The sequence below is a fragment of the Ursus maritimus genome, unplaced genomic scaffold (genome assembly GCF_017311325.1).
Source record: "Ursus maritimus isolate PB19 unplaced genomic scaffold, ASM1731132v1 scaffold_2, whole genome shotgun sequence".
Lineage (NCBI taxonomy): Eukaryota > Metazoa > Chordata > Mammalia > Carnivora > Ursidae > Ursus > Ursus maritimus.
Window position 1 is genome coordinate 19,740,864 of NW_024424452.1, and position 22,852 is coordinate 19,763,715.

Genomic DNA, 22,852 nt, shown 5'->3' on the forward strand with positions numbered 1-22,852 from the left:
GTGGCTCGAACTCACGACCTTGAGATCAAGAGTTGCACGCTCCATGGACGGAGCCAGCCAGGACACCCTCTGCTCTGATTTATATCCTTTAACCTGGGGACAGAAAACTTTTTCTGTAAAGGGTAGATGGTAAATATTTTAGATGATCTCTGTTGTTTAGCATGAGGCATAAACAAATGGGTGTGGCTGGGTTTCACTAAAACTTTGTTTATAGACGTTGAAATTTGAATTTCATCTAATTTTCATATGCCATGAAACATTCTTCTTTTGGTTCATGTTCAAGCACGTAAAAATGCAAAAATTAAAAAAAAATTCTTAGCTCACGAGACGTAAAATAAAAAGATGAGGAACTGGATTTGGCCCACAGGCCACAGTTTGCCAATCCTGTCCTTATTACCAATGACTACATCTTTTTAAAAAGTCAATTTTATTTTGTTCCTGCTTAGAAATCTACACCTGAATCCACGTTTGTTTTGTTTTGTTTTGTTTTGTTTGTAAGATTAAGTCCATTCACCTAGCCATAGCATTCCAGCCTTTAGGATATTTTCCCAATACCATTTTCTTCCACACTTCTCCATAAAATCTATGAACACATTGAATTTATCATTTTCCCCCCTGCTATTCTGGATTTTCCTCCCATGTCATCTTGCCTTTTCCATGTGGTCTTGTCAGCCCAGAATGCACTACCCCTCATTCTTCACCTGGCAAAGCCCTGAATGTCCTTCCTGACCCTGTCTCTCCTATACAGCCCAGCTAGCTGCTCCTTCCCCACTGTCACATCATACTCAGTACCCCTATTAAGTAGCACTTGTAATGTCGAGTTTTCGTGATTTCTGAGTGTTTTGTTGCTCTCATCACATGAGCCTTTTGAGAACAGGGATCATGACAATTCAACCCTGTATCCCTGAAGTCTAGCACAGTACCCTAACACTAAGTAGACGTTCAATAAAAATGTTCCTAGTGAATGTTCTAGCAATTATTAGTAAGAGACATAACAGCTACTATTTATCAAGTCCTTTTTTATGCTCCAGACACTGTGCTGAGTACTTGGCATGCATGATCTGAGTTAGTATATCAGGTTCAATACGTTTTTCCTTCCCACTCTGTTTTTTTTTTTAATTAGATCACAACTCTTTAATTTCATAAGATACTTACTATATTCAACAGTGGAATTTTGAACATTAGAGACAAGGCTGATGGAGGAAATAGTTTGGTCTCTCAAATCCTATTGGCTTTGCTTTGTGATTAAGGCAATCCTATCTATCTTCTCGCCCTATGGCAGCCCCATGCCCTACAGGAAAGAAACATTACCAAGTTCTTAGGAAAGAACAGATAAAAATAAACTGTTGGCATGTCAACAGAATTCCTCTTCATCTTTGTCACTGGGCAACATTAGGGGTGTGCCCTCCTTTCCCGGAGTTGCTAGAACATAAATGAAGCCCAAGTTGAGTCAAAGAGGGCCCAGGGGACCTGATTGTGCATTCTCCTCCTGGCTGAGGAGGGAAGAGAGTCCCTTTGTTTGGCAGTGGATGCTTTCCAAATTTAGAGAGTCCTTAATGACTCTTCAACTGCATTACATCCTGAGGATAATTAGTAATGTTGCTGCTCAGCTGTTCAGCACCAATCAATCAAAGAAGATACACAGAACATGCGATAAATCCAGAATCTGAATCCATTCCAGGGGAGGAAAAGACATCTCCTTCAAGGTTCAATAAAGGAAGTCCATCCTTCTGGGGAATATATTTAGAGGGGCAAAGATTAAGTAAACAAGAGGACCTTGTCAGTTTTTGTGCTATCGTGACTCATGTGTGTCTCGTTCGTGAATGGTGCAGGAGAAACGGGGGGAAGTCTTCATGAGGAAACATTATAAAGTACAAAGCAGGTGAGATACTTTATTTTTCTGTAAACTCGGGATAGCTCCACCTTTTCAAGCTCCTGGTTCCAAAGCTACTTTGCAATGTTTGCAGCTCGTTCCTTGCCCGCGGCCCAAGTGGCCCTACAGCTGGATCTTGGCAGGAAGACTCATCCCTAAACTGAATGAAGACACTGGAGATCCAAATCTTTGGGGATGCTGCTGATCCAGGTTGAGAAGGATGAGTGCAGAGAGCTGCCCCATGGACTGGGTGACATGAAAGCAGGGGTGACGTTGGTGGAAGGATGATGGGAGGAGAGGTCGTAGAAAAAATGGATACATACAACTGTTTTAATAAAATTTCCTGTAACAGAATGATATTGGCAATGGTGTAGAGTGGAAGGTGGGGCCCAAAAGAGCTTTTTGTGAGATTGTGTTTGTTTTTTAAGTGGAAGAGACTCATCTATCTACATTTCAAAGGGATTTTTTATGGCCATCACTGATCTGTTTTCTGTCCCCGAAATTTTCACCTTTTCCAAAATGTCTTATACATGGGACCATACTGTGTGCCCCATTCCAAGTCTGCCTTCCTGCGCGTGGCAAAATGTATTTCACATTCACTCATGTTGTGTGTATCAATAGTTCAAGCCCTTCTACTTGCCAAGTGGTAGCCCATCAAATGGCTGTGTCATGGTCATTTATCCATCCACCAGCTAAAGGGCCGTTGTGTCATTTCCAGTCTTCACAGACCAAAAGAGTGGCAGAAAGCATTCACGCGCTGGTTTTTGTGTGTACATAAGCTTTCCCTTGTCTTGGGAAAATACCCAGGAGTGGGATAAGCTGAGCCATATGATAATTGTATGTTTAATTTTATAATAAACTGCCAACCTGTTTTCTCAGTGAGCTGTGCCGTTTTGCCAAACGTAATTTTTTCAAAAATCAGTGAATTGAAATTTAAATTTAGCAAAAGCCAAAGGCAAGGATCTGGTAAAGAGAGAGAGAGAGCACAGAGGTACAGAGTGGAGTTGGGGACAGGTGAATCATAAAGTTTCCAGAACAAAGAAGGTAATGGGATCCAGAGAATAGGAGCGGGACCTGCCCTCGCGCGTGGAACACCACCTTTCTTGTGCAGAGAGGAGAGAAGGTGGGAAGGTTGGTGCAGATGTTAGCTTGTGAGCAGAGAGTTGAGAGTAAGTTCCCATCTTTGAAGCAGAAACGAGTGAAAGGGGAAAGGAGATAGAAGGCTGAGAAGAGTGGAGAAGATTTAAAGCAGTCTTTGCAGAGTGGGGAGAAGCAAGCTGCTGGGATGAATGTAGTAAGGTGTGCAGGCAGAGCTGGGCTGGTCTTCAGCGATGCCGATCTGCTTGTTTGAACCAAATGAGTTTATGATATCAGCCAGAGAGTTACTGAAGTGCTGGATAAGTAATCCCAGGCTGGACACACAAGGAAGTGAATTCAGGAGGGGATGGTAGATGGAAGGAAAGCAATTTCCATTGTCAAACTATTGTCTCAGCTTGGAAGTCAGCTGAAGCTGGGGTTGAGATGAAAGAGGAGCAGGGGGGCACCTGGGTAGCTCAGTCGGTTGGTCGTCTGCCTTTGACTCAGGTCATGATCCTAGGGTTCTAGGATCGAGTCCCGAGTTGGGGCTCCCTGCTCAGTGGGTAGTCTGTTTCTCCCTCTCTCTCTGCACTCCCCCCACTCATGTGCTCTCTCTCCTTCTCAAATAAATAAATTTTTTTAAAAAAGAGGAGGAGGAGGAGAAGGAAGAAGAGAGGGAGGAAGGGGGGAAGGAGAGGAAGAGAGAGGTAAAAATAGAGATGGGGAGAGAGAGAGAAGAGGGAGAGAAGAAACTAGGGCATGATGATGTGACTTCTTCCTGCCTTCCTGTTGGCAGTGACACTTCCCTCCTAAAGCAGCAGCTGAATCAGGTCTGCAGCTTTCCCAACACTCTCAAAGACAGCAGCACCAACCTAGTGCCCTCTTCTGAGGTCTGAGAACTAGCACCATGGGTCCCCTCCTCCAAACTCCATGTTTTAGCGAGTCCAACTCCCTGCCTTTGTTCGCCCCTTGCTAGCGGTGTTGGCTGCTCCCTGCAGCTCTACCTTACAGTTAGAGCGAGTCTTCCCTCTTTGGTTCTTCAATACCGTTTAACACTTGTTACAATTCATTTCTTTCTGTTCCAATAACTTGTGTGCTTTCTTTCTCTTGAATGGGCCCTGGGGGATACAGGAGACATTGAACTAGAGATGCCTAAGAAGTGAAAGAACGGTAGTAATGGAAGTATTCGAAGAAGTAAGTTGGAAGGACAGAGGTCTGCATGCTTGAGTTGGCCATTTAAAAGGGAAGAGTTTGGGAGTGATGACAAGGTGGAGGGTGCTTCCCTCAGGGTGGGTGGATGGCTGAGATGGAGTGGAGAACAAGGTTCTTAGAGAAGTCATTGACCAACATGCCTTGCATGGCCACTGAAACCAGCCCAGATGTTGACAAGGGCTGGGACAGAATGGGAAAATGTGTGCCAAGAGTTCAATAAACAGAAGATGGTCAAAAGTTGCAAACTGCCAGTTAGGAGATAAATAAGTACCGGGATGCAATGTGCAGCACAATGACCACAGTTCCCAGGGCTGCAGGTGTATTGGAAAGCTGTTATGAGCATTCTCATCACAAGGAAAAGAAAACATTTTTTCTCCCCTTCCCATTTTCGTATCTATATGAGGTGATGCCTGCTGACCATACTCATTGCGCTGATTCATTTCAAATTATCACTCTGTACATCTTAAACTTACACAGTGTTGTATGTCAATTATATCTCACTAAAATTGGGGTGGGGGGAAAAGTAAATAAAGAGGCAAGTCCAGAATGTCATTAGATGAAAGGGATATGGAAGGAATAAGGTGTCAGAATTGAATGACCTAAGCTTCAGAAGAATAGTTGTTTTTTGGGGGGTTTTTTTGGTTTGGTTTTCTTTTCTTTCTTTCTTTCTTTCTTTCTTTCTTTCTTTCTTTCTTTTTTTAATGAGGTGAGTTTATAAAATTTTACTGAGAGGTCTGCAAAAATTTAAGCAAATGAAAAATACACATCTAAATCCTGAATAGAAAGACCCAATTACTTCCAATTATCTCTGATCTTAATCCCATTAACCTTAAAAATAAAACTTCCCATTATTTTACTAGCAAAAAAAAAAAATGGGTTTATTTGGGAATAGTTGATAATCGCAACCCGGAACTAGCAAGCTGCCACAAAACCATTGCAAGTCTGGAAAATACACCAGAGGAGTAGCTCTTTTATAGGGGAAAACGGGGAGGGGCCGTTGTAAACTAAAAGTCCATTGGAGGAAACCAGGAGCTCAAAGTTTAGTGGCTTCTCTTTGGCTGAGCTGTGACTTAGCTCTCACCGGCTGCGATCTTGCCAGCAGTGGAAGAAACCTTCCTTCCACCTGCTGGGGTAATAAAACAGTATCAACGTCTAGGTCCAAAGCCCCTCTCTTCCTGTGGGGTCTGCAATTGACTGGTGCTGGGCATAAAAGCTCCCCATGCCTGCCTCCCAATTCCATTCTAAATGAGGGTTGTTTTTTTTTTAAATTAATTTTCACAATCCCAATTGGACTTCTTTTAGACCTTGATGCTAAATTTCTAATTCTCGTCTATAAGAATATCATGCCTGAAACAGAGAACAGAGTTTTGAGGGGCGGGGGAGGATAACGAGCATTCAACAGATATTTATGTGTATTATAAAGCCAAATTGTGAAACAGTAAATTGAAGACATAGGAATACATGATCAATGGAACAGACCAGAGAGTCTAGAAATACCCCAAAGAAAATTATATGGAAATTTAGAATATGATAAAAGTAGCATTTCACATTTGTGGGGAATAATAATTTGGAGATAATTGCTTAACTGTTTGGAAAAATATATATTGGACTTATATCGCTGAATACATAAGGGGAAAAAACTTTCTTATTAAGTTACAAAAGTAAGGTTAATAATCAGTGGAAACTTACTCAATCTTGCTGCCTTGAGCCTGATATTTTGTGCACCCTGCCAGGGTATAATACCAGTACCCTACTGGTATAATAGCCAAAGGCGCAGTCACTTGGGTCAAGGTCTTAAAGTTGGAAGTGACAGAAAGCTAAAACTCAGGCTGGTTTAAGATAAAAAGAGAATTTGGCCTATCCAGCTTAAGCCCAGATATAGATTGGGAGATGTCTCCTGAAGAGTCTGCAATTGTGTCATTAGAACTCTGTTTCATACTCTTTACAACCTCTGACTTCCCCTCTGTTGGCCTCATTCTCAAGTTCTACCACTTGATGCCAGCACCTCTGAAGCCCACTTCTGCAGACTCCGGGGCCCCAGAAAACAGGTAACTTTCTCTTCCAGCAATTGCTGCAAAAGTCCCTCTGATTCTCATTGGCTTAGACTGAGTCACATGCCCATTCCCGAACCAATCACTGTTACCAGGAGAATTACAGAGTTTCTATTGGCCAGGTCCAGGATGCACATCCTTCCCAGGATCCAGGTATAGAGTTAACTCCATTCAAATTATATACAGCAAGCATTAGCAAAAAGGTGGTTCTCCAGTGGAACTCAAGGGACTAGTCCTGAGAGAAGAGACTAATAGATAGCTAAAAATAATAGCAGTGGGTGTCTCCTACATCAACTGATACGGTTGGGGTGCTCCTCCTATCTCTATTTTGTTTACCTGAACCCCTCTCCAGTGCTAGGATGTACCCAGGATGTGCCTGCCCTTGACCTGTGGCAGGATGCAGTCCTTCTTTATCCATAAAGCTCCTCTTGAACGAAACCCAACTCCTTAACTGTAGGAATAGCCTGGACAATTTGGGTGTTGTGAAAATTATCTTTTACATGAGCAATCTTTCATTCAGCAAATATGTATCAAATATATTCAGTGTGCAGGAACTGAGCCCATAGTGGAGAATAGGGTAGAAATCAAATGTTACCTAGAAACAAACTATTGTTCATATTGATGGGCACCACCCTTGGGGGCCGGCCTTAGATTCCCACCAAGAACATCTCTGCCTCTGGCTTATTGCCCCATCTCCCCTGACCTGCCATAAAGGTTCTGATATGCATCCTTTCCGAGTCCACATAGGTGTGAATCATTTCACACCTCTATGGTGAAAGCTTCCAGAGCAACAACTGGTACTTTGAACTAATTTGCCTCTTGGGTCTCAGTCTCTCCTGTTCACAGACATTATCGTCCAAGCCAAAGACAAGAAGGCAGCACACTGGCTGGAATTGAATAAAAGTCAATCCATCAGCCCTGTGGTTTCAGAGTGGGCAGCATTCATCCCCAAACATTTGCGGGGCTCCCGCAGTGACCAAAGAATGGTATGCAAGGAGAAAGATGAATAAAATGTGGGCCCAGCATCCCAGGGGCTTGCTATCTAGTTGGGAAGAAAAGCGTGTCCAGAAATGGCTGCAAAACCAAGAATGATGTAATAAAAGCTATATAGTGGCATTGACAAGAAGTTAGAGAAGTGGAAACATTTTCTGATGAGGTGTGAGGAGTCAGGATTGGAGAAGCAGACAGTTGTTTTTGGTAAGTTGGCCCTGTGAATTGAGCTTTGCAGAATGGCTGTAGTGTTTTATAATTTATCCTAAAAGCTTTACCATTCCATGGTGGTTCTCTGAAAACTCTGAGCTTCAGCCCCAAAATACCAACTGCCTAGGTACAGTGGAGAAGCAAACCATTCTCATTAGTTAGTATTAGTTGTCTGGTGCCGTGTAACAAATACCCCTGTGGCTTAACACACATTAATTTTCTCATAGTGTCTGTGGGTCAGGAATTCAGAGCAGCACCGTGCTTCTATAACTTGGTCCTCAAAAGCCACACACTGTCACTTCCACTTTGTTACATTCATTAGAAGCAAGTCATGAAGTCCAGCCCACACTCGAGGAGAGGGAAATTCGACTCCACCATGCATGGGAAGGAATATGAAAGAATTTGGACATATTTTGAAATCACCACAATACCTCCATGCCTTTCATTGTGTCACTCCTCTGCTCTTTCAGGTAGTATGGCTCCAGAGTCAAAATGCCTGGGTTGGAATCTTGGGTCTACCACATACTTTCAGCGTGACTCAAGGCAAATAATTTCTCAGGCTTCGGTCTTCTAATCTGCAAAATGGGGATAATATTAACACCCACTTCATATGATTTTTGTGAGGATTAAATGAGGTAGTGCATGCAAATACTGTGTGGGCAATACATGTAATACACATAAATACATGAAAACACCTGGAACAGTGGTTTGTACACAGTGAGTGCTTGATGAATGTTAGCTTTTTTTTTTTTGCTTTTTTTTTTTTTAGTTGTTATCCACTCTCATCTCTACTTGGCAAACTCCTATTCTTTCTTTTTAATATTTTATTTATTTTTTTTTTTAAGATTTTATTTATTCATTTGACAGAGAAAGAGAAAGCCAGCAAGAGAGAGAACACAAGCAGGGGGAGTAGGAGAGGAAGAAGCAGGCTCCCAGCAGAGCAGGGAGCCCAATGTGGGGCTCAATCCCAGGACTCTGGGATCACGCCCTGAGCCAAGGGCAGACACTTAATGACTGAGCCACCCAGGCGCCCTTTATTTATTTATTTGAGAGAGAGAGCGCGCGAGTGAGCATAAGAAGCGGGAGGGGCAGAGGGAGAAGCAGTCTTCTTGCTGAACAGAGAGCCTGACACAGGGCTCAATCCCCGGGCCCTGAGATCACGACCTGAACCAAAGTCAGATGCTTAACCAGCTGAGCATCCAGGTGCCCCACTCCTGTTCTTTCAAGACTGAATTTGAATGTTTCCTCTTTTGCTAAGATTTCTAGATCTCCTGGGCAAATTTTCTTCCTCTCACCTCCGAGGGACTCTAGCATTTTTATTATTCTTATAATTGGTACTTTTCAAACTGTGTCATCACATCTTAATTGCATGCCTGTACCACCCCGCCAACTGGTGTGGCCCATGAGGATAGATTTGGATCCCCTGGGAGGCAGATTCTATGGAAGGGGAAGAGAAGCAGATCATGAGCAGCCTGTAGGGGACTCCATTTTTCACCCCAGAGTTGGGGCCATGAGGAAAAAGAGGACTGGGTTTTTATGGAAAGTGGTTTCCCAACCACAGCTGCCTGGAGTTAACACCAACTGCTCCCCAGGGTCATCTAGTGGGAGTTCTTGGAGGGAATGCTGCCTTGGGGAGAGAATCCTCTCAGTCACAGCTCTGACACCAGGAGCCCAGGCACTCATTACATGTTCAAACATGTCTCAGGAGAACTGTTAGCAGGTTTCACATACAAGGAAGTACATTTTCAGGAGCATGTGATATTCTGGAAATGCCTTTGTGCAGGAGAACAAGTCAGGAGGAGAGATGACTTCGAATTTCCTGAGCATTCATGGAGAGTTGGTTTTGCTTAGCAAGATATTAGAAGGGCCCGAATTCAATCAAAATTGGTGCCCCTTCCTCCAGTATGCTGCAGGGGAGGGGAGGGGAGGGGAGGGGAGGGGAGCCTATTCTGTCCAGGTGGCCCCAGGCTGCTCTCAACAGGAAGCTCCTGGATGGTACACCACAGAAAGTGTGTTGCCAAGCTTCACTTCCCCCCAAAGCAACAGACCGTTATGCTGTTATTTAACTTGATGCTTCAAAGGAGTTTTCAAGCATTGTTCTCATGGCTATTTCAGGCATTGACCTTTAGCCCCGTTGGCTCCACATCTTGGATTAACAGGCTAGTACATTCCCTCCTTACCCAGCCTGTCCCATTGTCATGTTGAGAATTATAGTCTAGGTTCTAGAAGATGTACCAAGTGGAAATAACTGATGGAAGCGTCCAAACCATTCTGAACATTTTCAAAACCCACTTCTACCCAGCTGGGGAGTGTCTCAAAGACACCCCTGTCCACAAGATGGGCCTCATGGACGTCTGTTTTGACTTGCCGACTCTGCCTGCATTCAAAAACCACAGGTCTCTCAAGTCATATAACTTGGAGTGGAGGGGGAGGCTGGTCTGATTTCCCTCAACATCTGGCTCCAAGAGTGGACATGTGACATAGGCCTAATCTGGCCAGAGTTCTCAACCATCAGATCTGAGGCGAAGGGTAAAAGTAGATGTGACTCACACGAATGGTGGTGGGTGGTAACTAGTCTTACTAAGAAGGTGATCCTTTGTATAGTATATCAATGTTGAATTAGTGTTGCACACCTGAAACTTACATAATGTTGTGTATCATTTTTACCTCAATAAAAAGGAAAAAAAAGAAGGGCATGATATCGGCTCTCATGAAGTTAAAATTTCAATAGAGGACTAAAGTTAAGAATAGGAATAACTATCACTTGTGGCAGAATATGTTAATTACTAGCACAGAGAAAGGAGGGAATTGATCCAGCAGGGGATAGGAGACATTCTTAACAGGGAAGGTAGCCTTTGGCTAAGGCCTGGCTGGATTAGGTTTAAGTACATGGGAAAAGCTACACTTTCAGACGGAGAAACTAATGAAGACAAAGGCAACAATATGACAGGAACAACTGCTGACAAGCCACTTGGGTTGGTTGGAACATATGATACTTGGAGGGACAAAAATTGAAAAGGCTGTTTGGTATTCACAGTGGAAGGTTTTAAATGGCAAGTTATAAATTTGGACTACTTCTGAAGGCAATTGGGTCTGTTCAGATTTTTATTGTCTACCACCTATCTACAGAAGAGTAGATGAGGTGTAACTCTTATTGAAATATTGTCTTCTACCTAAAGGTATTAAATCATGAAACTAATAAGCAAGCAAACACAAAGGGATCATTACAATTTGCTAGCCTTATAAATACAATAATACGATTTGTAAGCTAAACTTTAAGGAAGAATTGATTCTGTGAATGTATAACTTTAATAAATTGAACATTACCTAAAACAAAGAGACAGATAAAAAACAAAAAAAAAGTGTAAATATGTTTGCCCTGATTGACATCAAGCTCCTGGATCCAGCCATACCTAAAATCTACCACATGACTTTCCAAGTTACATGCTCTTATATTTTATTGAATTAAGACAGTTTTAACTGAATTGGATTTCTTCTCTCAAAACTCCAGAGTTCTGACTTACATGGTACAGATGTACAGTCAGAATGGCAAGTATCAATCTCCTTGGCTGCCTGACTTTACACATGAAGCATCTATCTGAAATTTTGTACTGGAAATTCCTCCTGATAGATGGCACTACTCATAGCTTTCAGTCCCTCTTAACACTTTGTATCTTTGAGAACGCATTTTTATGAGCATTTTAATTAGAGGGGGGAAAGAACAAATTTATTCAGCCTTTTTTAAAAATAATACAGCAATATGTATCAAGAACCTTAAAAAATAAGCTTGTATACTGTATCTCAAGAATTTCTCTTTTTAGGCATCCAACCTAAGTAAAAAATTAGTAGTGTGGGTTTATGATAAGAACACCTGGAAAAGTGGAAAGACAAGAATCTCTTTTGCCAAATTGTCATTTCTCACAGATACTAGAATGTTCTTCAGGATTAGATTGTTCATGATGCAATGCACCCGTACACACTAGGTTAGCTTGACATGCTCCTGGAAACACACTGTTTCCCACCCTACTATGATGGTGACTTACTTATTCTCTATTAAGCGCTCTCTGCTTAGCTTCTTGCTACTCTATAGTTTTTGCTTAATTATGGCTTCTGCTATTTTATTTGGCATCAGCCACCTCAGAGTCTGGTGCTGTCCTCTTTCTGTATGTCTTTTAGGCTTTGTCCCATCACCAAGTGCTGACTCTGTCTGGCTGATGTATGGTTCCTGCTGACAATGGTTCCTACTGACCTATGGTTTGCGATGAACAGAAGCTCCTACTGAACCACGTCTCCTATTGACCTGTGGCCTCTACTGACTCATGGCCCATGTTAACTCAGGGTTTCTACAGATCCAGAGTTCTTCTTGGTCCATGGCTTCTGTTGACCCCTTTCTCCTGATGATCCATGGATCCTTCTGAACTATGGCTCCTGCTAACCCATGGCAACTACTGACTCATGACTCCTGCTGAACTTTGACCCCTGTTGATCCATGCCTCCTGTTGACTTATGTCTTCTGATGAAACATAGCTCCTGCTAAGCCATGCCTTCTGGTCACCCATAGATTGTAGTGGGATGAAGAAAAGGATCCAGGCCTTCAGATGATCCAGGGCTCCAAAAGACTAGATCTCAGTTCAGGGTAGGCCTAGAATCTCAGAAAAGATATGTAGCACCAATTTTTTAAAAGATTTTATTTATTTATTTGAGAGAGAGAGCACAAGCAGGTGAAGGGCAAAGGGAGAGGAACAAGCAGACTCCCTACTGAGCAGGGAGCCCGATGTGGGGTTTGTTCCTAGGGCCCTGAGATCATGACTTAAGCTGAAGGCTGACGCTTAACCAACTGAGCCACCCAGCCACCCTGATCTGTCGCACTAATTATGGAAGCTAAGAGTGCTGTATCCCTACACGCACACATGCATGCACGTACACACACGTTGTGTCTTCTCCTCCCCTCTATTGAATTAACCCTACCACCCATGTCAACCCCATGACCCTGAGAGAGATCAGGAGGAATCTTCTAGCTCTCGGCTAGTGGACATAGAGTTCGTTTTAGCAGAAAATCCCTAACTCAATTTATTTGAAGCATGCTTTCTGTGGAGCCCCAAGAAACCAGTTTTTGCAGTTTGTGTGATGATTTTTGAGTACTCTGGAAAAGTTTATCTTCTGTTTTAAAAAGAATAAGTTCCTCTAGTGGAAAATACTCCTGAATATAAAATATTAAAAAAGGAAGACAGCAAGAAACACAGATTTATAGACTTTCAGGGATAGAAGGTACCCTTAAACTTGGAATCCCTCATCTTTTGTGTGTCTTATACCACATCCTGTATGAGAACAATCTAGTCTCTACTTGAATGCCTCCACTGAACACCAGCTCATTAATTCTGAAGGTAGACCACTCCATTTTTGCATGGTTTTCATTATGACAAAGATTTCTTACACTGATCCCTATTTCTTTCTCCCTGTAATTAATTCAGCCGTATGGACCAACAGAGGGGAAAAAAAGGCGAATTTCTCAATATCACAATTCTTCAAAAATTTAAATGTGAACTATTGGATCATTCATTCATTCATTCACTCATTCTTTCTTTAGTTTCCAACTATTACCTGACCCCAAAATGCTGTTAGTGCCAAGACTGAGAAATACTGCCCTCGCACATTCTGATATCTAGAAAGAAATGTTATTGTCCCCAAAGAAGGGATTTACCAGACATGAAGAATTACTTTTTCCTCAAAACCCATACACTTGAGGATGGAGGGGTGAAAATGTCAGACCTCAAAGCATTTTTCTTTTCTCTACATTTACCAAAAAGGTATGAAAATGAAGTTCTTACCAGTCTTCAATTTCATAGTCTTCTAAATAACATTTTCATGATGTTGTTTTTCACCTCCTTGTACTTATTTGGAAGAATGGTGAGTTAGTGAGTGCCTTGCGGCTGTATGCAGAACAAAGACAGCCCTTTGCTCAGTGCTAACAATCAGCCTCACAAGCTCCTCTCTGTACCTCCTGGCTGCCTCCTATCTGGACTGATTTCTACCCTGAGGTAACATAGTCTGTGGTCTGTATCAGAGATCTGGGAGTTGCCTCTGAACCTCTCTGCTTGTCATTTCCAGCCACCTGGCAAATTCTACTGGAGGAAGCATTTGTTGTTACTACTCTTGCTGCTGACTGTGTTGAATGCTAACAATCTGAGGATCCTTTGTTACGAATAAGATGACAACTAAATAGAGATGGGTTTATTTTCCTTTTTTTTTTTTTAAGATTTTATTTATTCATTGGACAGAGAGACAGCCAGCGAGAGAGGGATCACAAGCAGGGGGAGTGGGAGAGGAAGAAGCAGGCTCCCAGCGGAAGAGCCTGATACGGGGCTCGATCCCAGAACTCTGGGATCATGCCCTTAGCTGAAGGCAGATGCTCAACGACTGAGCCACCCAGGCGCCCTGGGTTTATTTTCCTTTTAAAGGCAAATAAAAACCAGGGTGTAATATTTGCCAGGAAAATAAAAAACCCAAACAAACAATTAATGTCCTTAATATATGAAGAACTCTGACAAATCAATAAGAAAACCCCAAAGCTACTTAATAAAAATCAAAGTAGAACTGCAGCATTTTAATTCACAAAAATTTCAAACTAAAAAAAAAAAAATCATGCTGAATTGGGGTACAGTATATCTGACCTGTGGAGGGGAATGGAAATCAGCACATATTTCCAAAAAGTACAATCTATAAAGAAGTTTAAAATAATTAATAGCCTTTGGAGCAATAATCCTCCTTCTAGAAATTTACCCTGGGGACATAATTGGAGATTCAGACAATGATTTATGTACAAGAAAGTAATCAAAGCATTTATAATAGAAAAAAAATAGAAAGTACCTAAATTGTTAAAAACTCATATCCTATGATGGGAAAATTTGTAATAATTAAAATAGTGATTTTATTAAAATTTAAAATTTATTTTAAAAAAACCCTCCCAATCTAATGCAAGAAAAAAATGTATCAAGTATTTCATTTAGTATGTAACTGTTTGGGAGAATGAGCATAGATCATTTTCGGGGAAAAGCATCAGATTGGTAGTAGAAGTTATTTTGGGGTGGTGGATCATGAGTGATCGTCATCATCTTTATCATTATGGTTGTTCCCATTTCTGTGCAATAGACATGTACCACTTTGGTAAATCACAAACTGTGAAAGATTTTTCAAATCTGGAAGTAACAGGTCTGGAGGGAAGATCACTGAACTTCGACTCAGAGAGATCTGAGTCTGACTCCAAGCGCAGCTTCTCACTACTGGTGGGCCATGGGAATGCTACCATATCCTTTGGGAACCTCAGGCTCTAGAGGGGGAGAACAGGACCTATCTCATGCAGCTGTCCTGAGAGTTACACAAGATGCTGTACCATGGTAGGTATGTTGAGCCTGTCCAATAATTGTTAGATAATCAAAGAACCAAATCTGGGACATGGGGATCCAGAATGATGAACTCCTCTGGAAGTGAAAGGGTTTACCCAGACACAACAGTGTAGGAACCCCAGAGTTGGAATCCTGAATCTACAACTTGCTGCTCTGGGATTTCATGCAATTACTTTATCTCTCCAAGACTCAGTTTCTTTACCTGTAAGATAGGAATAGTAAAAGTACCTTTTTGCAGTATGTGAGGGTCAATGAGATAATGCAGGAGCTAGCAAACTATAGTCTGTGTGCCAAATCTGGCCTACCACCTGTCTTTGCAAATAAAGTTTTATTAAAACATATACCCACATAATAGCATCCCTCACTTGCTTACTTACTGTCTGTGGCGCTTTTGTGCTTAAGGGCAGACTTAAGTTGCTGTGACAGAGACAACGTATCTCACAAAACCTAAAATATTTATACTTGGCCCTTTACAGCAGAAGTTTGCTAACCCCTGAGCGAACGTATAAAAGCTACCAAGAGTAGAATCTGTCATTCAAAAGATGATAACTGCTATTATTATGATCAATATCATTATTATCGTTATTGACTGATTGCTCTGCTTGGAAGTAATTCTGAAAAATTACATAGTCTAACCCTGTTTTCATCAGTATTCAGCCTAATGAATCTCAGATAGCTGAGTCATTCTTGCTGACTCACTCTTTAAAAACTGTCGGAGTAAGAGTTCTGAAGGAATCTTTCTGCAATCCAGCCCAATACACATTTGTCATCACCGTTAGGAAAATATTTTATCTCCCTGACTTTCCCATCACTGCTGTTTCCATGTGTGTTCTAGTCTCAAGCGCGAGAAAGAAGTTTTTGGTGTGAACTCTCTGTATAGCCACTTCTCCTGCCTTAAAATTAGTGTATCGCTTTGCAGTTTCTTCCCCTGTAGTTCATGTGACTCCCAGTCTCTGCTATTACTCAGGCAGGCTCTGGTCAGAGACATCCTGGGACTCCAGAGATTCAGCCAGTGTAGACAGGGAGAGAGGCAGGGGTCAAGGAAAAGACCTCACCATAGAGCTGGCCCAGTGCCAAATATACAATGTCTAAAATGGGGCTGTAGTTTCAGGCCAGGAGACATGATCCGAGGAGCTTAATCCAGTAGAGGTGGCTACAGCATCGGCTGTGGGTCTGTCTGTTCAGATCTCGGGTGCTTGCTAGGGAAACTGAGGCAGAAGATGCTTTATCTGCATTATATCAGTGTGGTAAAAGTAGTAGCAGTCTGTCTTATGAGTCTGTGAATGCTCAGGCTCAGGGTGCATTATCCAAACACTAAGTCTTGGTCCAGCTCATTGGCTCAAATGGGAGCATAGGTGAGGCTGTGGGTGGACATGTCAGGGATTCCAAGGAAAGAAGCTGTGGCAGCTCCATCCTACACGTCCTCACCTTTTCCCTTGGTCTCTCTCACCTGCAAAACTTGAGCCACCCATGAGTCTTGATTGAACTTTTTCCGCATAAATTATGGAGCTCGTGATGGAACTTGGATCCTGGAAAATCCAGGCAAAGTTCCACTCTCCCCTGAAATGCCCGGTCATTCACTGAGCCCATGGGTCTGGGGTGGGGCTGGAAAGTTATCTCTAACAAGTTCCCAGGTGAGGTTAGTGCTGCCAATCCAGGAACCAGATTTCGAGAAACCCTAGGTGTAGGAACAACGGGGGTGTAAAACAGAGGTGTGGAGCTTAAAGCATGACCTCCATGTCCATTTCATCGTGATCAGAACCCAGGGTAGGTGCTATCACTCCATTTTATAGATGGATAGAGTGAGGTACAAAGAGAGAAATGAGCTGGCTCAAGATAAAACTCTTGGGAGCAGTAGTTCTCAACAGCAGAGGAAGGGGGAGGTAAGGGCATGAGCTAGAAGCTGCAGACATAAATGCCTACAGACACCATGCAGACATCATTAGTGAAGGAAGTAGCCCCATGGCAGCTTAAAGCGTGTCTATTCTGTCCCCTGGGGTCACCATGTGGGAATGGAAGCCTGGCGTTGCTAGCTTTTCTGATTTTTCAAGAGAAGTAAAAAATCCCAATCATTAAGTGTTGTCAGTTCTAAATTTCAAAAAATCCTGTGCAAGGCAGGTAATATATATCTGCTGGCTAAATTTGGCCCGATGCCGCATGTTGGTACTCTCTACGCAGTAAAGCTTTCGATCTTTATTGTGCATATACATTTCCTAGAGCTCTTTTTAAAACCTGGATTCTGATCTAACAGGTGTGGGATGGGCTTGAGATTTGTAATTTCGAACAAGCTCCTGGAGGATGCCTGGGCTGCTGATCCGTGAACTGCTCATGAAGGAGCAAAGCTCTAGAACAGAGCTACTCAGTGTGTGGGGTGTGGACAGGCAGCAACAGCATCACCGGGGAGCTGGTTAACATGCATATTCCTGGACCCAATTCTTAGAAATACTGAATCCAAATGTCTGGGGCTGGGGCTTGGGAATCTGTGCTTGAATACATCCGATGGATGACTTGTATGTACGCTTGCTTGCGTCTGAGCTCAGTGGGTCCCCATCTTGGTGTGTGCTGAAGTCACTTGCGGAGTTTTAAAAACACTGATGCCTGAGGCTCTTGTCATCACTCTGGAATGGAGTTGGGCTCCAGGACTTTTTAAACTTCTCAACTGGTTCTACTTTGCAGCGAAGGTTGAAGACCACTGCCTTGGAGACTCACATCAGAAGCTTCTGCGCTTTTGTCCAGATTGGAGAAATAGGAATGTGTTTTTTTGAAAAGACAAAGTGATTTTAGCTAGAGCCTGGGAATGGCGTTTGCACAGACCTGACAACCCACTGTGCCCGCACAGAAACCCGTCTGCCCGGGAGGAAAATGCCAAGAGGCTATGTGGGTTGGGGGCCCTCGCTCTATCTCGGGTCCCAAGAAGCCAACACATATCTTTCCCCAGCACTTCACAATTCTTTCCACAGCCAAGACCCTGCTGGGAAATGAAGCCACCATCACATTTGGCCACTTGGAGGATGATAACCAGCCAATGCCTGGAGCGGCCAATGGCCAAAGTAACTGATCCACAAATAGCCCATCTGGTCAGGCATAGAGGCTTGGATTTAGTGCCCTGCCTGGTTGTGTAGTTATAACGCAGGCCACTCTGTTTTCTGGTTTTATAAGTTAATTCATGACCAGTTAAATGTCCAAAATAGCAATATTAATTACAGTGGATCACGGCCATCTGACTTCCCCTTCTGAGTGATGTTTGAACAACTCTGGTCTGGACTGTGGTCTCTAAAGCTCAGTTGAGCAAGAAAATGGGACTAGTCCAAGGTTTCAGAACACAGAGAAAAGAGCCGATACCAGATTCCCAGAGGAGGATGGGTTTGTTTCCCGCGGCAGAGTGTGGAGTAGAGCAACAGGATTGTTAAGTCCACCAAGCATACAAAGAGAAGGAACGGGGGCTAAAGCAGATAATCAGCAATGGAGAGAAAGCAAAACAAAGCAAGTGGGTTCTGGAGGCAGAATTTGGAAAGCATCCCAGAGGACCACAGGATGCAGGTGGATGCAGACATTTATGGGATGCCTGTGGCTGAATTGATGAACTGGAAAGGAGATACTGTGGGCAATAAGCCTGTTTGGACCACATCTCTCATTCCTTCCTTCACCATTTTCCAGTCGGTCAACAAATATTTATTGAGCCCCTACTATGCAGAGGCCAGACAATGAGCAGAGTTGGAATGACAGTCCCCACTTTCATTGATAAGTAATTATAACTCAAACAAGCATGTTCTAAAGGTTCATTCATACATTTTGCAGGAATTTGTTGAGAGCCTTTTGTGTTCCAGGCACTGTGTTGCACGCTGGGGCTATCCTAGCAAAGAAGTAACTTCCTTCATGGAGACCACATGCTAGTGGTGGAAGTAGATTCTAAACAAACCAAAGAACATTACCAATAAATATACATAAGTGCAGTGCAGCAAAACTATAGGACACTAACAGGAAACGTCCCTTAAAGAAAACTTGCATTTCAAGGGTGTGGAAAAGTTCCCCAGAAGAAGTGACATTTGAGTTGACGTGTGAAGGGAGAACCAGAGTTAATTAAGCCTAAGCTACTGTTGAGCCCTGGCAGAGAGCATAGCATGTGCAAAGGCCTGGGGGCAGGGAGGAGCAAGATGATTTAAGGGATGAAAAGGAGGCTGTTGTGGCTGGGATACAGTGAGCAAGGAGAGGAAACCAGCTCTTGTTGATCCTAGTGTGTGATGCAAGGGACTTGGAGGGGTTTCTTTGGTGGTGGTGGGGGAGCGGGGGGAGACTTGGAGTTTTATCCAAGAGGATCAGGATACCGGCTTTAAGCAATCCAGATTGCATGATGAATGAGGCTGGACAAATTCTTCATGTTGACAGACAGTAATGATGCCCCAGCCACTCCTGATAAAAGGGTTTTTGCCTGAACTCAGATTCCCACCTAATCAGGAGTTCTCAAGATTTCCAGGTGGTGGAAGCTGCCATTTGCCAGCAGTGCACCTAGCTGGCAACGAAATTCAGGTTTCTTAGTATCTGATCCCTACATGTTTATAGGACTCATGTACCTTCTGATCCTCCCACTCAAGAGACACAGCCTGGATCAAGCTCTGGGCTTGACCGTGGCATAGCCAGCTTTGTGTTTTCATGGGATCGCCCATGCTACTGTGTGGAGAATGGATTGGAGGTTCTAGAGCAAATGTGAATCAGTGTGCTCTCTCTGTGCATTTGTATATTACAGCAGTTGAAGTAGACCCAGCATCTCTTAGTGTACTCTCTTTGTATATATATTTGTCTGCTAGAATGATTGGATGTATTCTCTCTACAGATAGATGGATATTGATCGATATATGTAGATAATGCTTACACAAATATAGTACTTATTATATAGTTAAATAGATTTTATATGTATGTTGGAATGGTTGGATTGGATCTAGGATCTCCTTAGTGTGTGCTCTCTCCATATTTCTATACTAGAATGGTTGAATTGTATGCAGCATCTGTGTGATGTGTTCTTTCTATATATTTGTCCCCTAGAATAACCGTAGAACAATGGAATGAGATCCAGCATCTTCTTAAACACAAACCATGACTTGGCTTCCTGTAACAGTCTTATTCTCAGTTGGGTTGATGGATCTGGGAACTCTGAAGGGTACATTCTAATGGGAAGAGGCATCCAGGGGATGAAAACCACAGGACTGGAGATGTCCATTATTTGTAACTTTCTCAAATAGAATATCAGCCAAGTCCTGACAACAATCACAACATTTGGTGGTCACCCCACCTACTGGGGTTTGCAGCAACCTCCCCAAATACAGGTCTTCTTACCATCCCTCCTTAAAGGAAGCCTTCGTCAAACTCTGTTCTCATTACTAAGCAGAATAATTAACTGTCTTTAAGGAGATTTCCATGAGACATCAGAAGAACTACTGGACATTTCCAGACATAGCGTCCTCCTGAGAAAAATTGGTGCTTTCAATCAAGCAAAAGGTATTAGGCTCTACTATTTAAAGCTGGACCGGGTAAGCCAACTTTGGAAAGGGAAAGTAAGTCTTTCAACTGCTGGACTGTTATATTTGGGGCCCAGACACCTCTATACCTCTTTTTCTAGAAGGGGTTAGTAACACGCATAGTCAAGATGGAAAAGTGAGAACCAAACCATTGACCACCAGTTATCCCTACCTGGATGAGCTGGGGATAATAACAGTTCTTAACCCAGAGGTTTGTTGTACATCCAGTATATAGAAAGCCCTTAAAATATTACCTGGCATGTAGTAAGTATTGTAAGTGCTGACAATTATTTCATGTACATTATCTCATTTAATCAGCATAAACTGAAGGTGGTAAATACTATCCCCATTTTACGAAGGTGGATACCCAGGTTCAGAAAGGTTAAATAACATTCTCAAGGGCCCACCTCATCAAGCTGCCCCAACACACACCACTATTGTACCTCCCCATCCTGTTCCTGTAGATTGAACCCTTGGATTCCCAAGGCCATTCTACACAAAAATCAAGTTCACTGTAGGCATTGAACTTGCCGAATTGGATTTTAGACTCCTTCCTGCACCTCTGCACCCTCTTTCCATCTATCTGGCATTCCCAGTGGATCTTTATAACACCAAGTTGCAGCAGCATTAAACCCAAGAGGGAGCTGAGCAGACCTGTTTGGTGTCCAAATCAAGGTAGGTCATCTATTCCAGGCCCTGGCATCAGCATGAAGCATAGAGGAAAAACTCCCTGCTTTCTTGGTGCTTAGCCTCTATGGAGAGAGACAGAGAAATAAGTGAATATGTAATATAGCAGATATTAATAAGTGCTATAAAGAAAGATAAAGCTGGGTAAAAGAGAGCAGCATAAAATTCTTCAATTTCCCTTAAACCCTTGCTCTTTGTCTTAAAGCAACCATCTTTTGTGCCCTGCCACCTGACATGCATGGTCTTTCCAAGTGACCAAGACATTTCAGAACAGACAAGAGAGTAACACTTAAAAGATCAACTCCACGGAACAGATGGCTTAGTTATTTCATGCCAATTAAATCAACCGTTCAGCTGTGATCCATTGCTCACTGATCAAGCTGCAAAGAGCCTCTTGCGCTGATGCAGAAATCTGATTTAATGTAAAAGACGCTAATGGGGACAGACACGGGGGTCACATAGACAATCAAGCAAATATTGAGATAAAGAAATTACACAGTGGCATTGTGGGGGAGGCAAAGGAGCAAATGGAAATTGTGGGATGCATGATAGGGCTCAAAAAAGCCTTATGTAATTAGGATGACGTTGGAGGGAATGTGTGACAATGCTAATTATCTAATCCATTGAGACAAATGTTATTGTAATATTGTACTCACTTTGTGCCAGAGTCTGTGCTAAACACTGGAAAATAGACCAAGGAAATTCAAAGGTTCATAACATGCTATCCCTGCCTTACAGGAGCCCCTAGCTAGCTAGCAGCAGACTCAGAAACAAAAAGCTGTAATATAAAGTCCAGGGATAAATGGATAGCAGGATGGTCCTGGGTGAGTCCAGACACCATGTTTATTTTTTTTCAAGTCTTGATAAGAAATTCAATGGTAATGAGCTGGCACATTCTAAAACCACCTGGGCTGTGACCTCACACATGATATCATTTAATACCAGACACTCAGACACACTAAAGTAACTGACCATTGTGTAATAGTACACTGGGGGACATCCAGAAGACCATGTGTTCACACGCGGAAGATGGAGTTGCCCCAGCATGGACAGTCATCCTGGTAAGGGCTGAACCCAAGGATAGAACATGAGGATTTGAGAGGCAGAGAGAACAAGAGAAGTTTTCTCCCTTTTTTCTAGGATTATTAACAAATTTAGGTCAATCATTGAGCTATTGAAAAGCCAGAAACTCTTCCAGAGGTAAGCACAAGCTTCTTTCTCCTAATCTCAGGAAGGAGGAAGAGGGTGAGTCAGAGTTCCTGAGGGAAGATTTAGCATACGTGAGAGAGGCCAGTCATTATCTCAGTTACATGTATGGGACATTCCCTTCCGGTACCTCAAAGCTCCAGGAAATCTTCCTTAAAAGCTACAACCTATCACAATGTATTTTGGTACCAAGATAGCGAAACAGATCAATGGAGTAGAATAGAGAGTTTTGAAAAGGCTCATGTGGGTATGAGGGGAGGGGCGGTTCAATACTATAAAAGCAACATTTTCAAAATGGTAGAGAAGAATGAGTTATTCAACAAATAATATTTATTTATCCCTTTGGAAAGAAAAAAAATAGATACCCACCTTTTCTTAGACTTAAAAGGTAAATTCTAGATGAATTGAAAAACTAAATACACCTGGCAAAGCTACCCTTCCCAAACGGACAGGTAAAGACTTTCCCAGAGAAACAAAAACTGAGGGAATTCATTACCACTAGACCTGCCTTACAAGAAATGCTGAAAAGAGAGAGCTCTTCAAGCCGAAATGAAAGGAGCACTAATTAGTTACGTTAAAACATATGAAAATACATGCCAGAGGTGTTAGCTAATGCCGTGGTGGTAATTA

At 42.6% G+C, this 22,852-nt stretch overlaps 1 long non-coding RNA gene across 1 annotated transcript in view; it reads right to left on the minus strand.

The window, feature by feature from the left end:
- Positions 1-5,074: 5,074 nt before the first annotated feature.
- The window catches only part of LOC103657804, a 278,292-nt gene continuing 260,514 nt past the window's right edge, over positions 5,075-22,852 (minus strand). Inside the window, exon 8 of the long non-coding RNA XR_566955.2 lies at positions 5,075-7,988. This is a non-coding gene — a long non-coding RNA (uncharacterized LOC103657804). The remainder of the gene's footprint in view (positions 7,989-22,852) is intronic.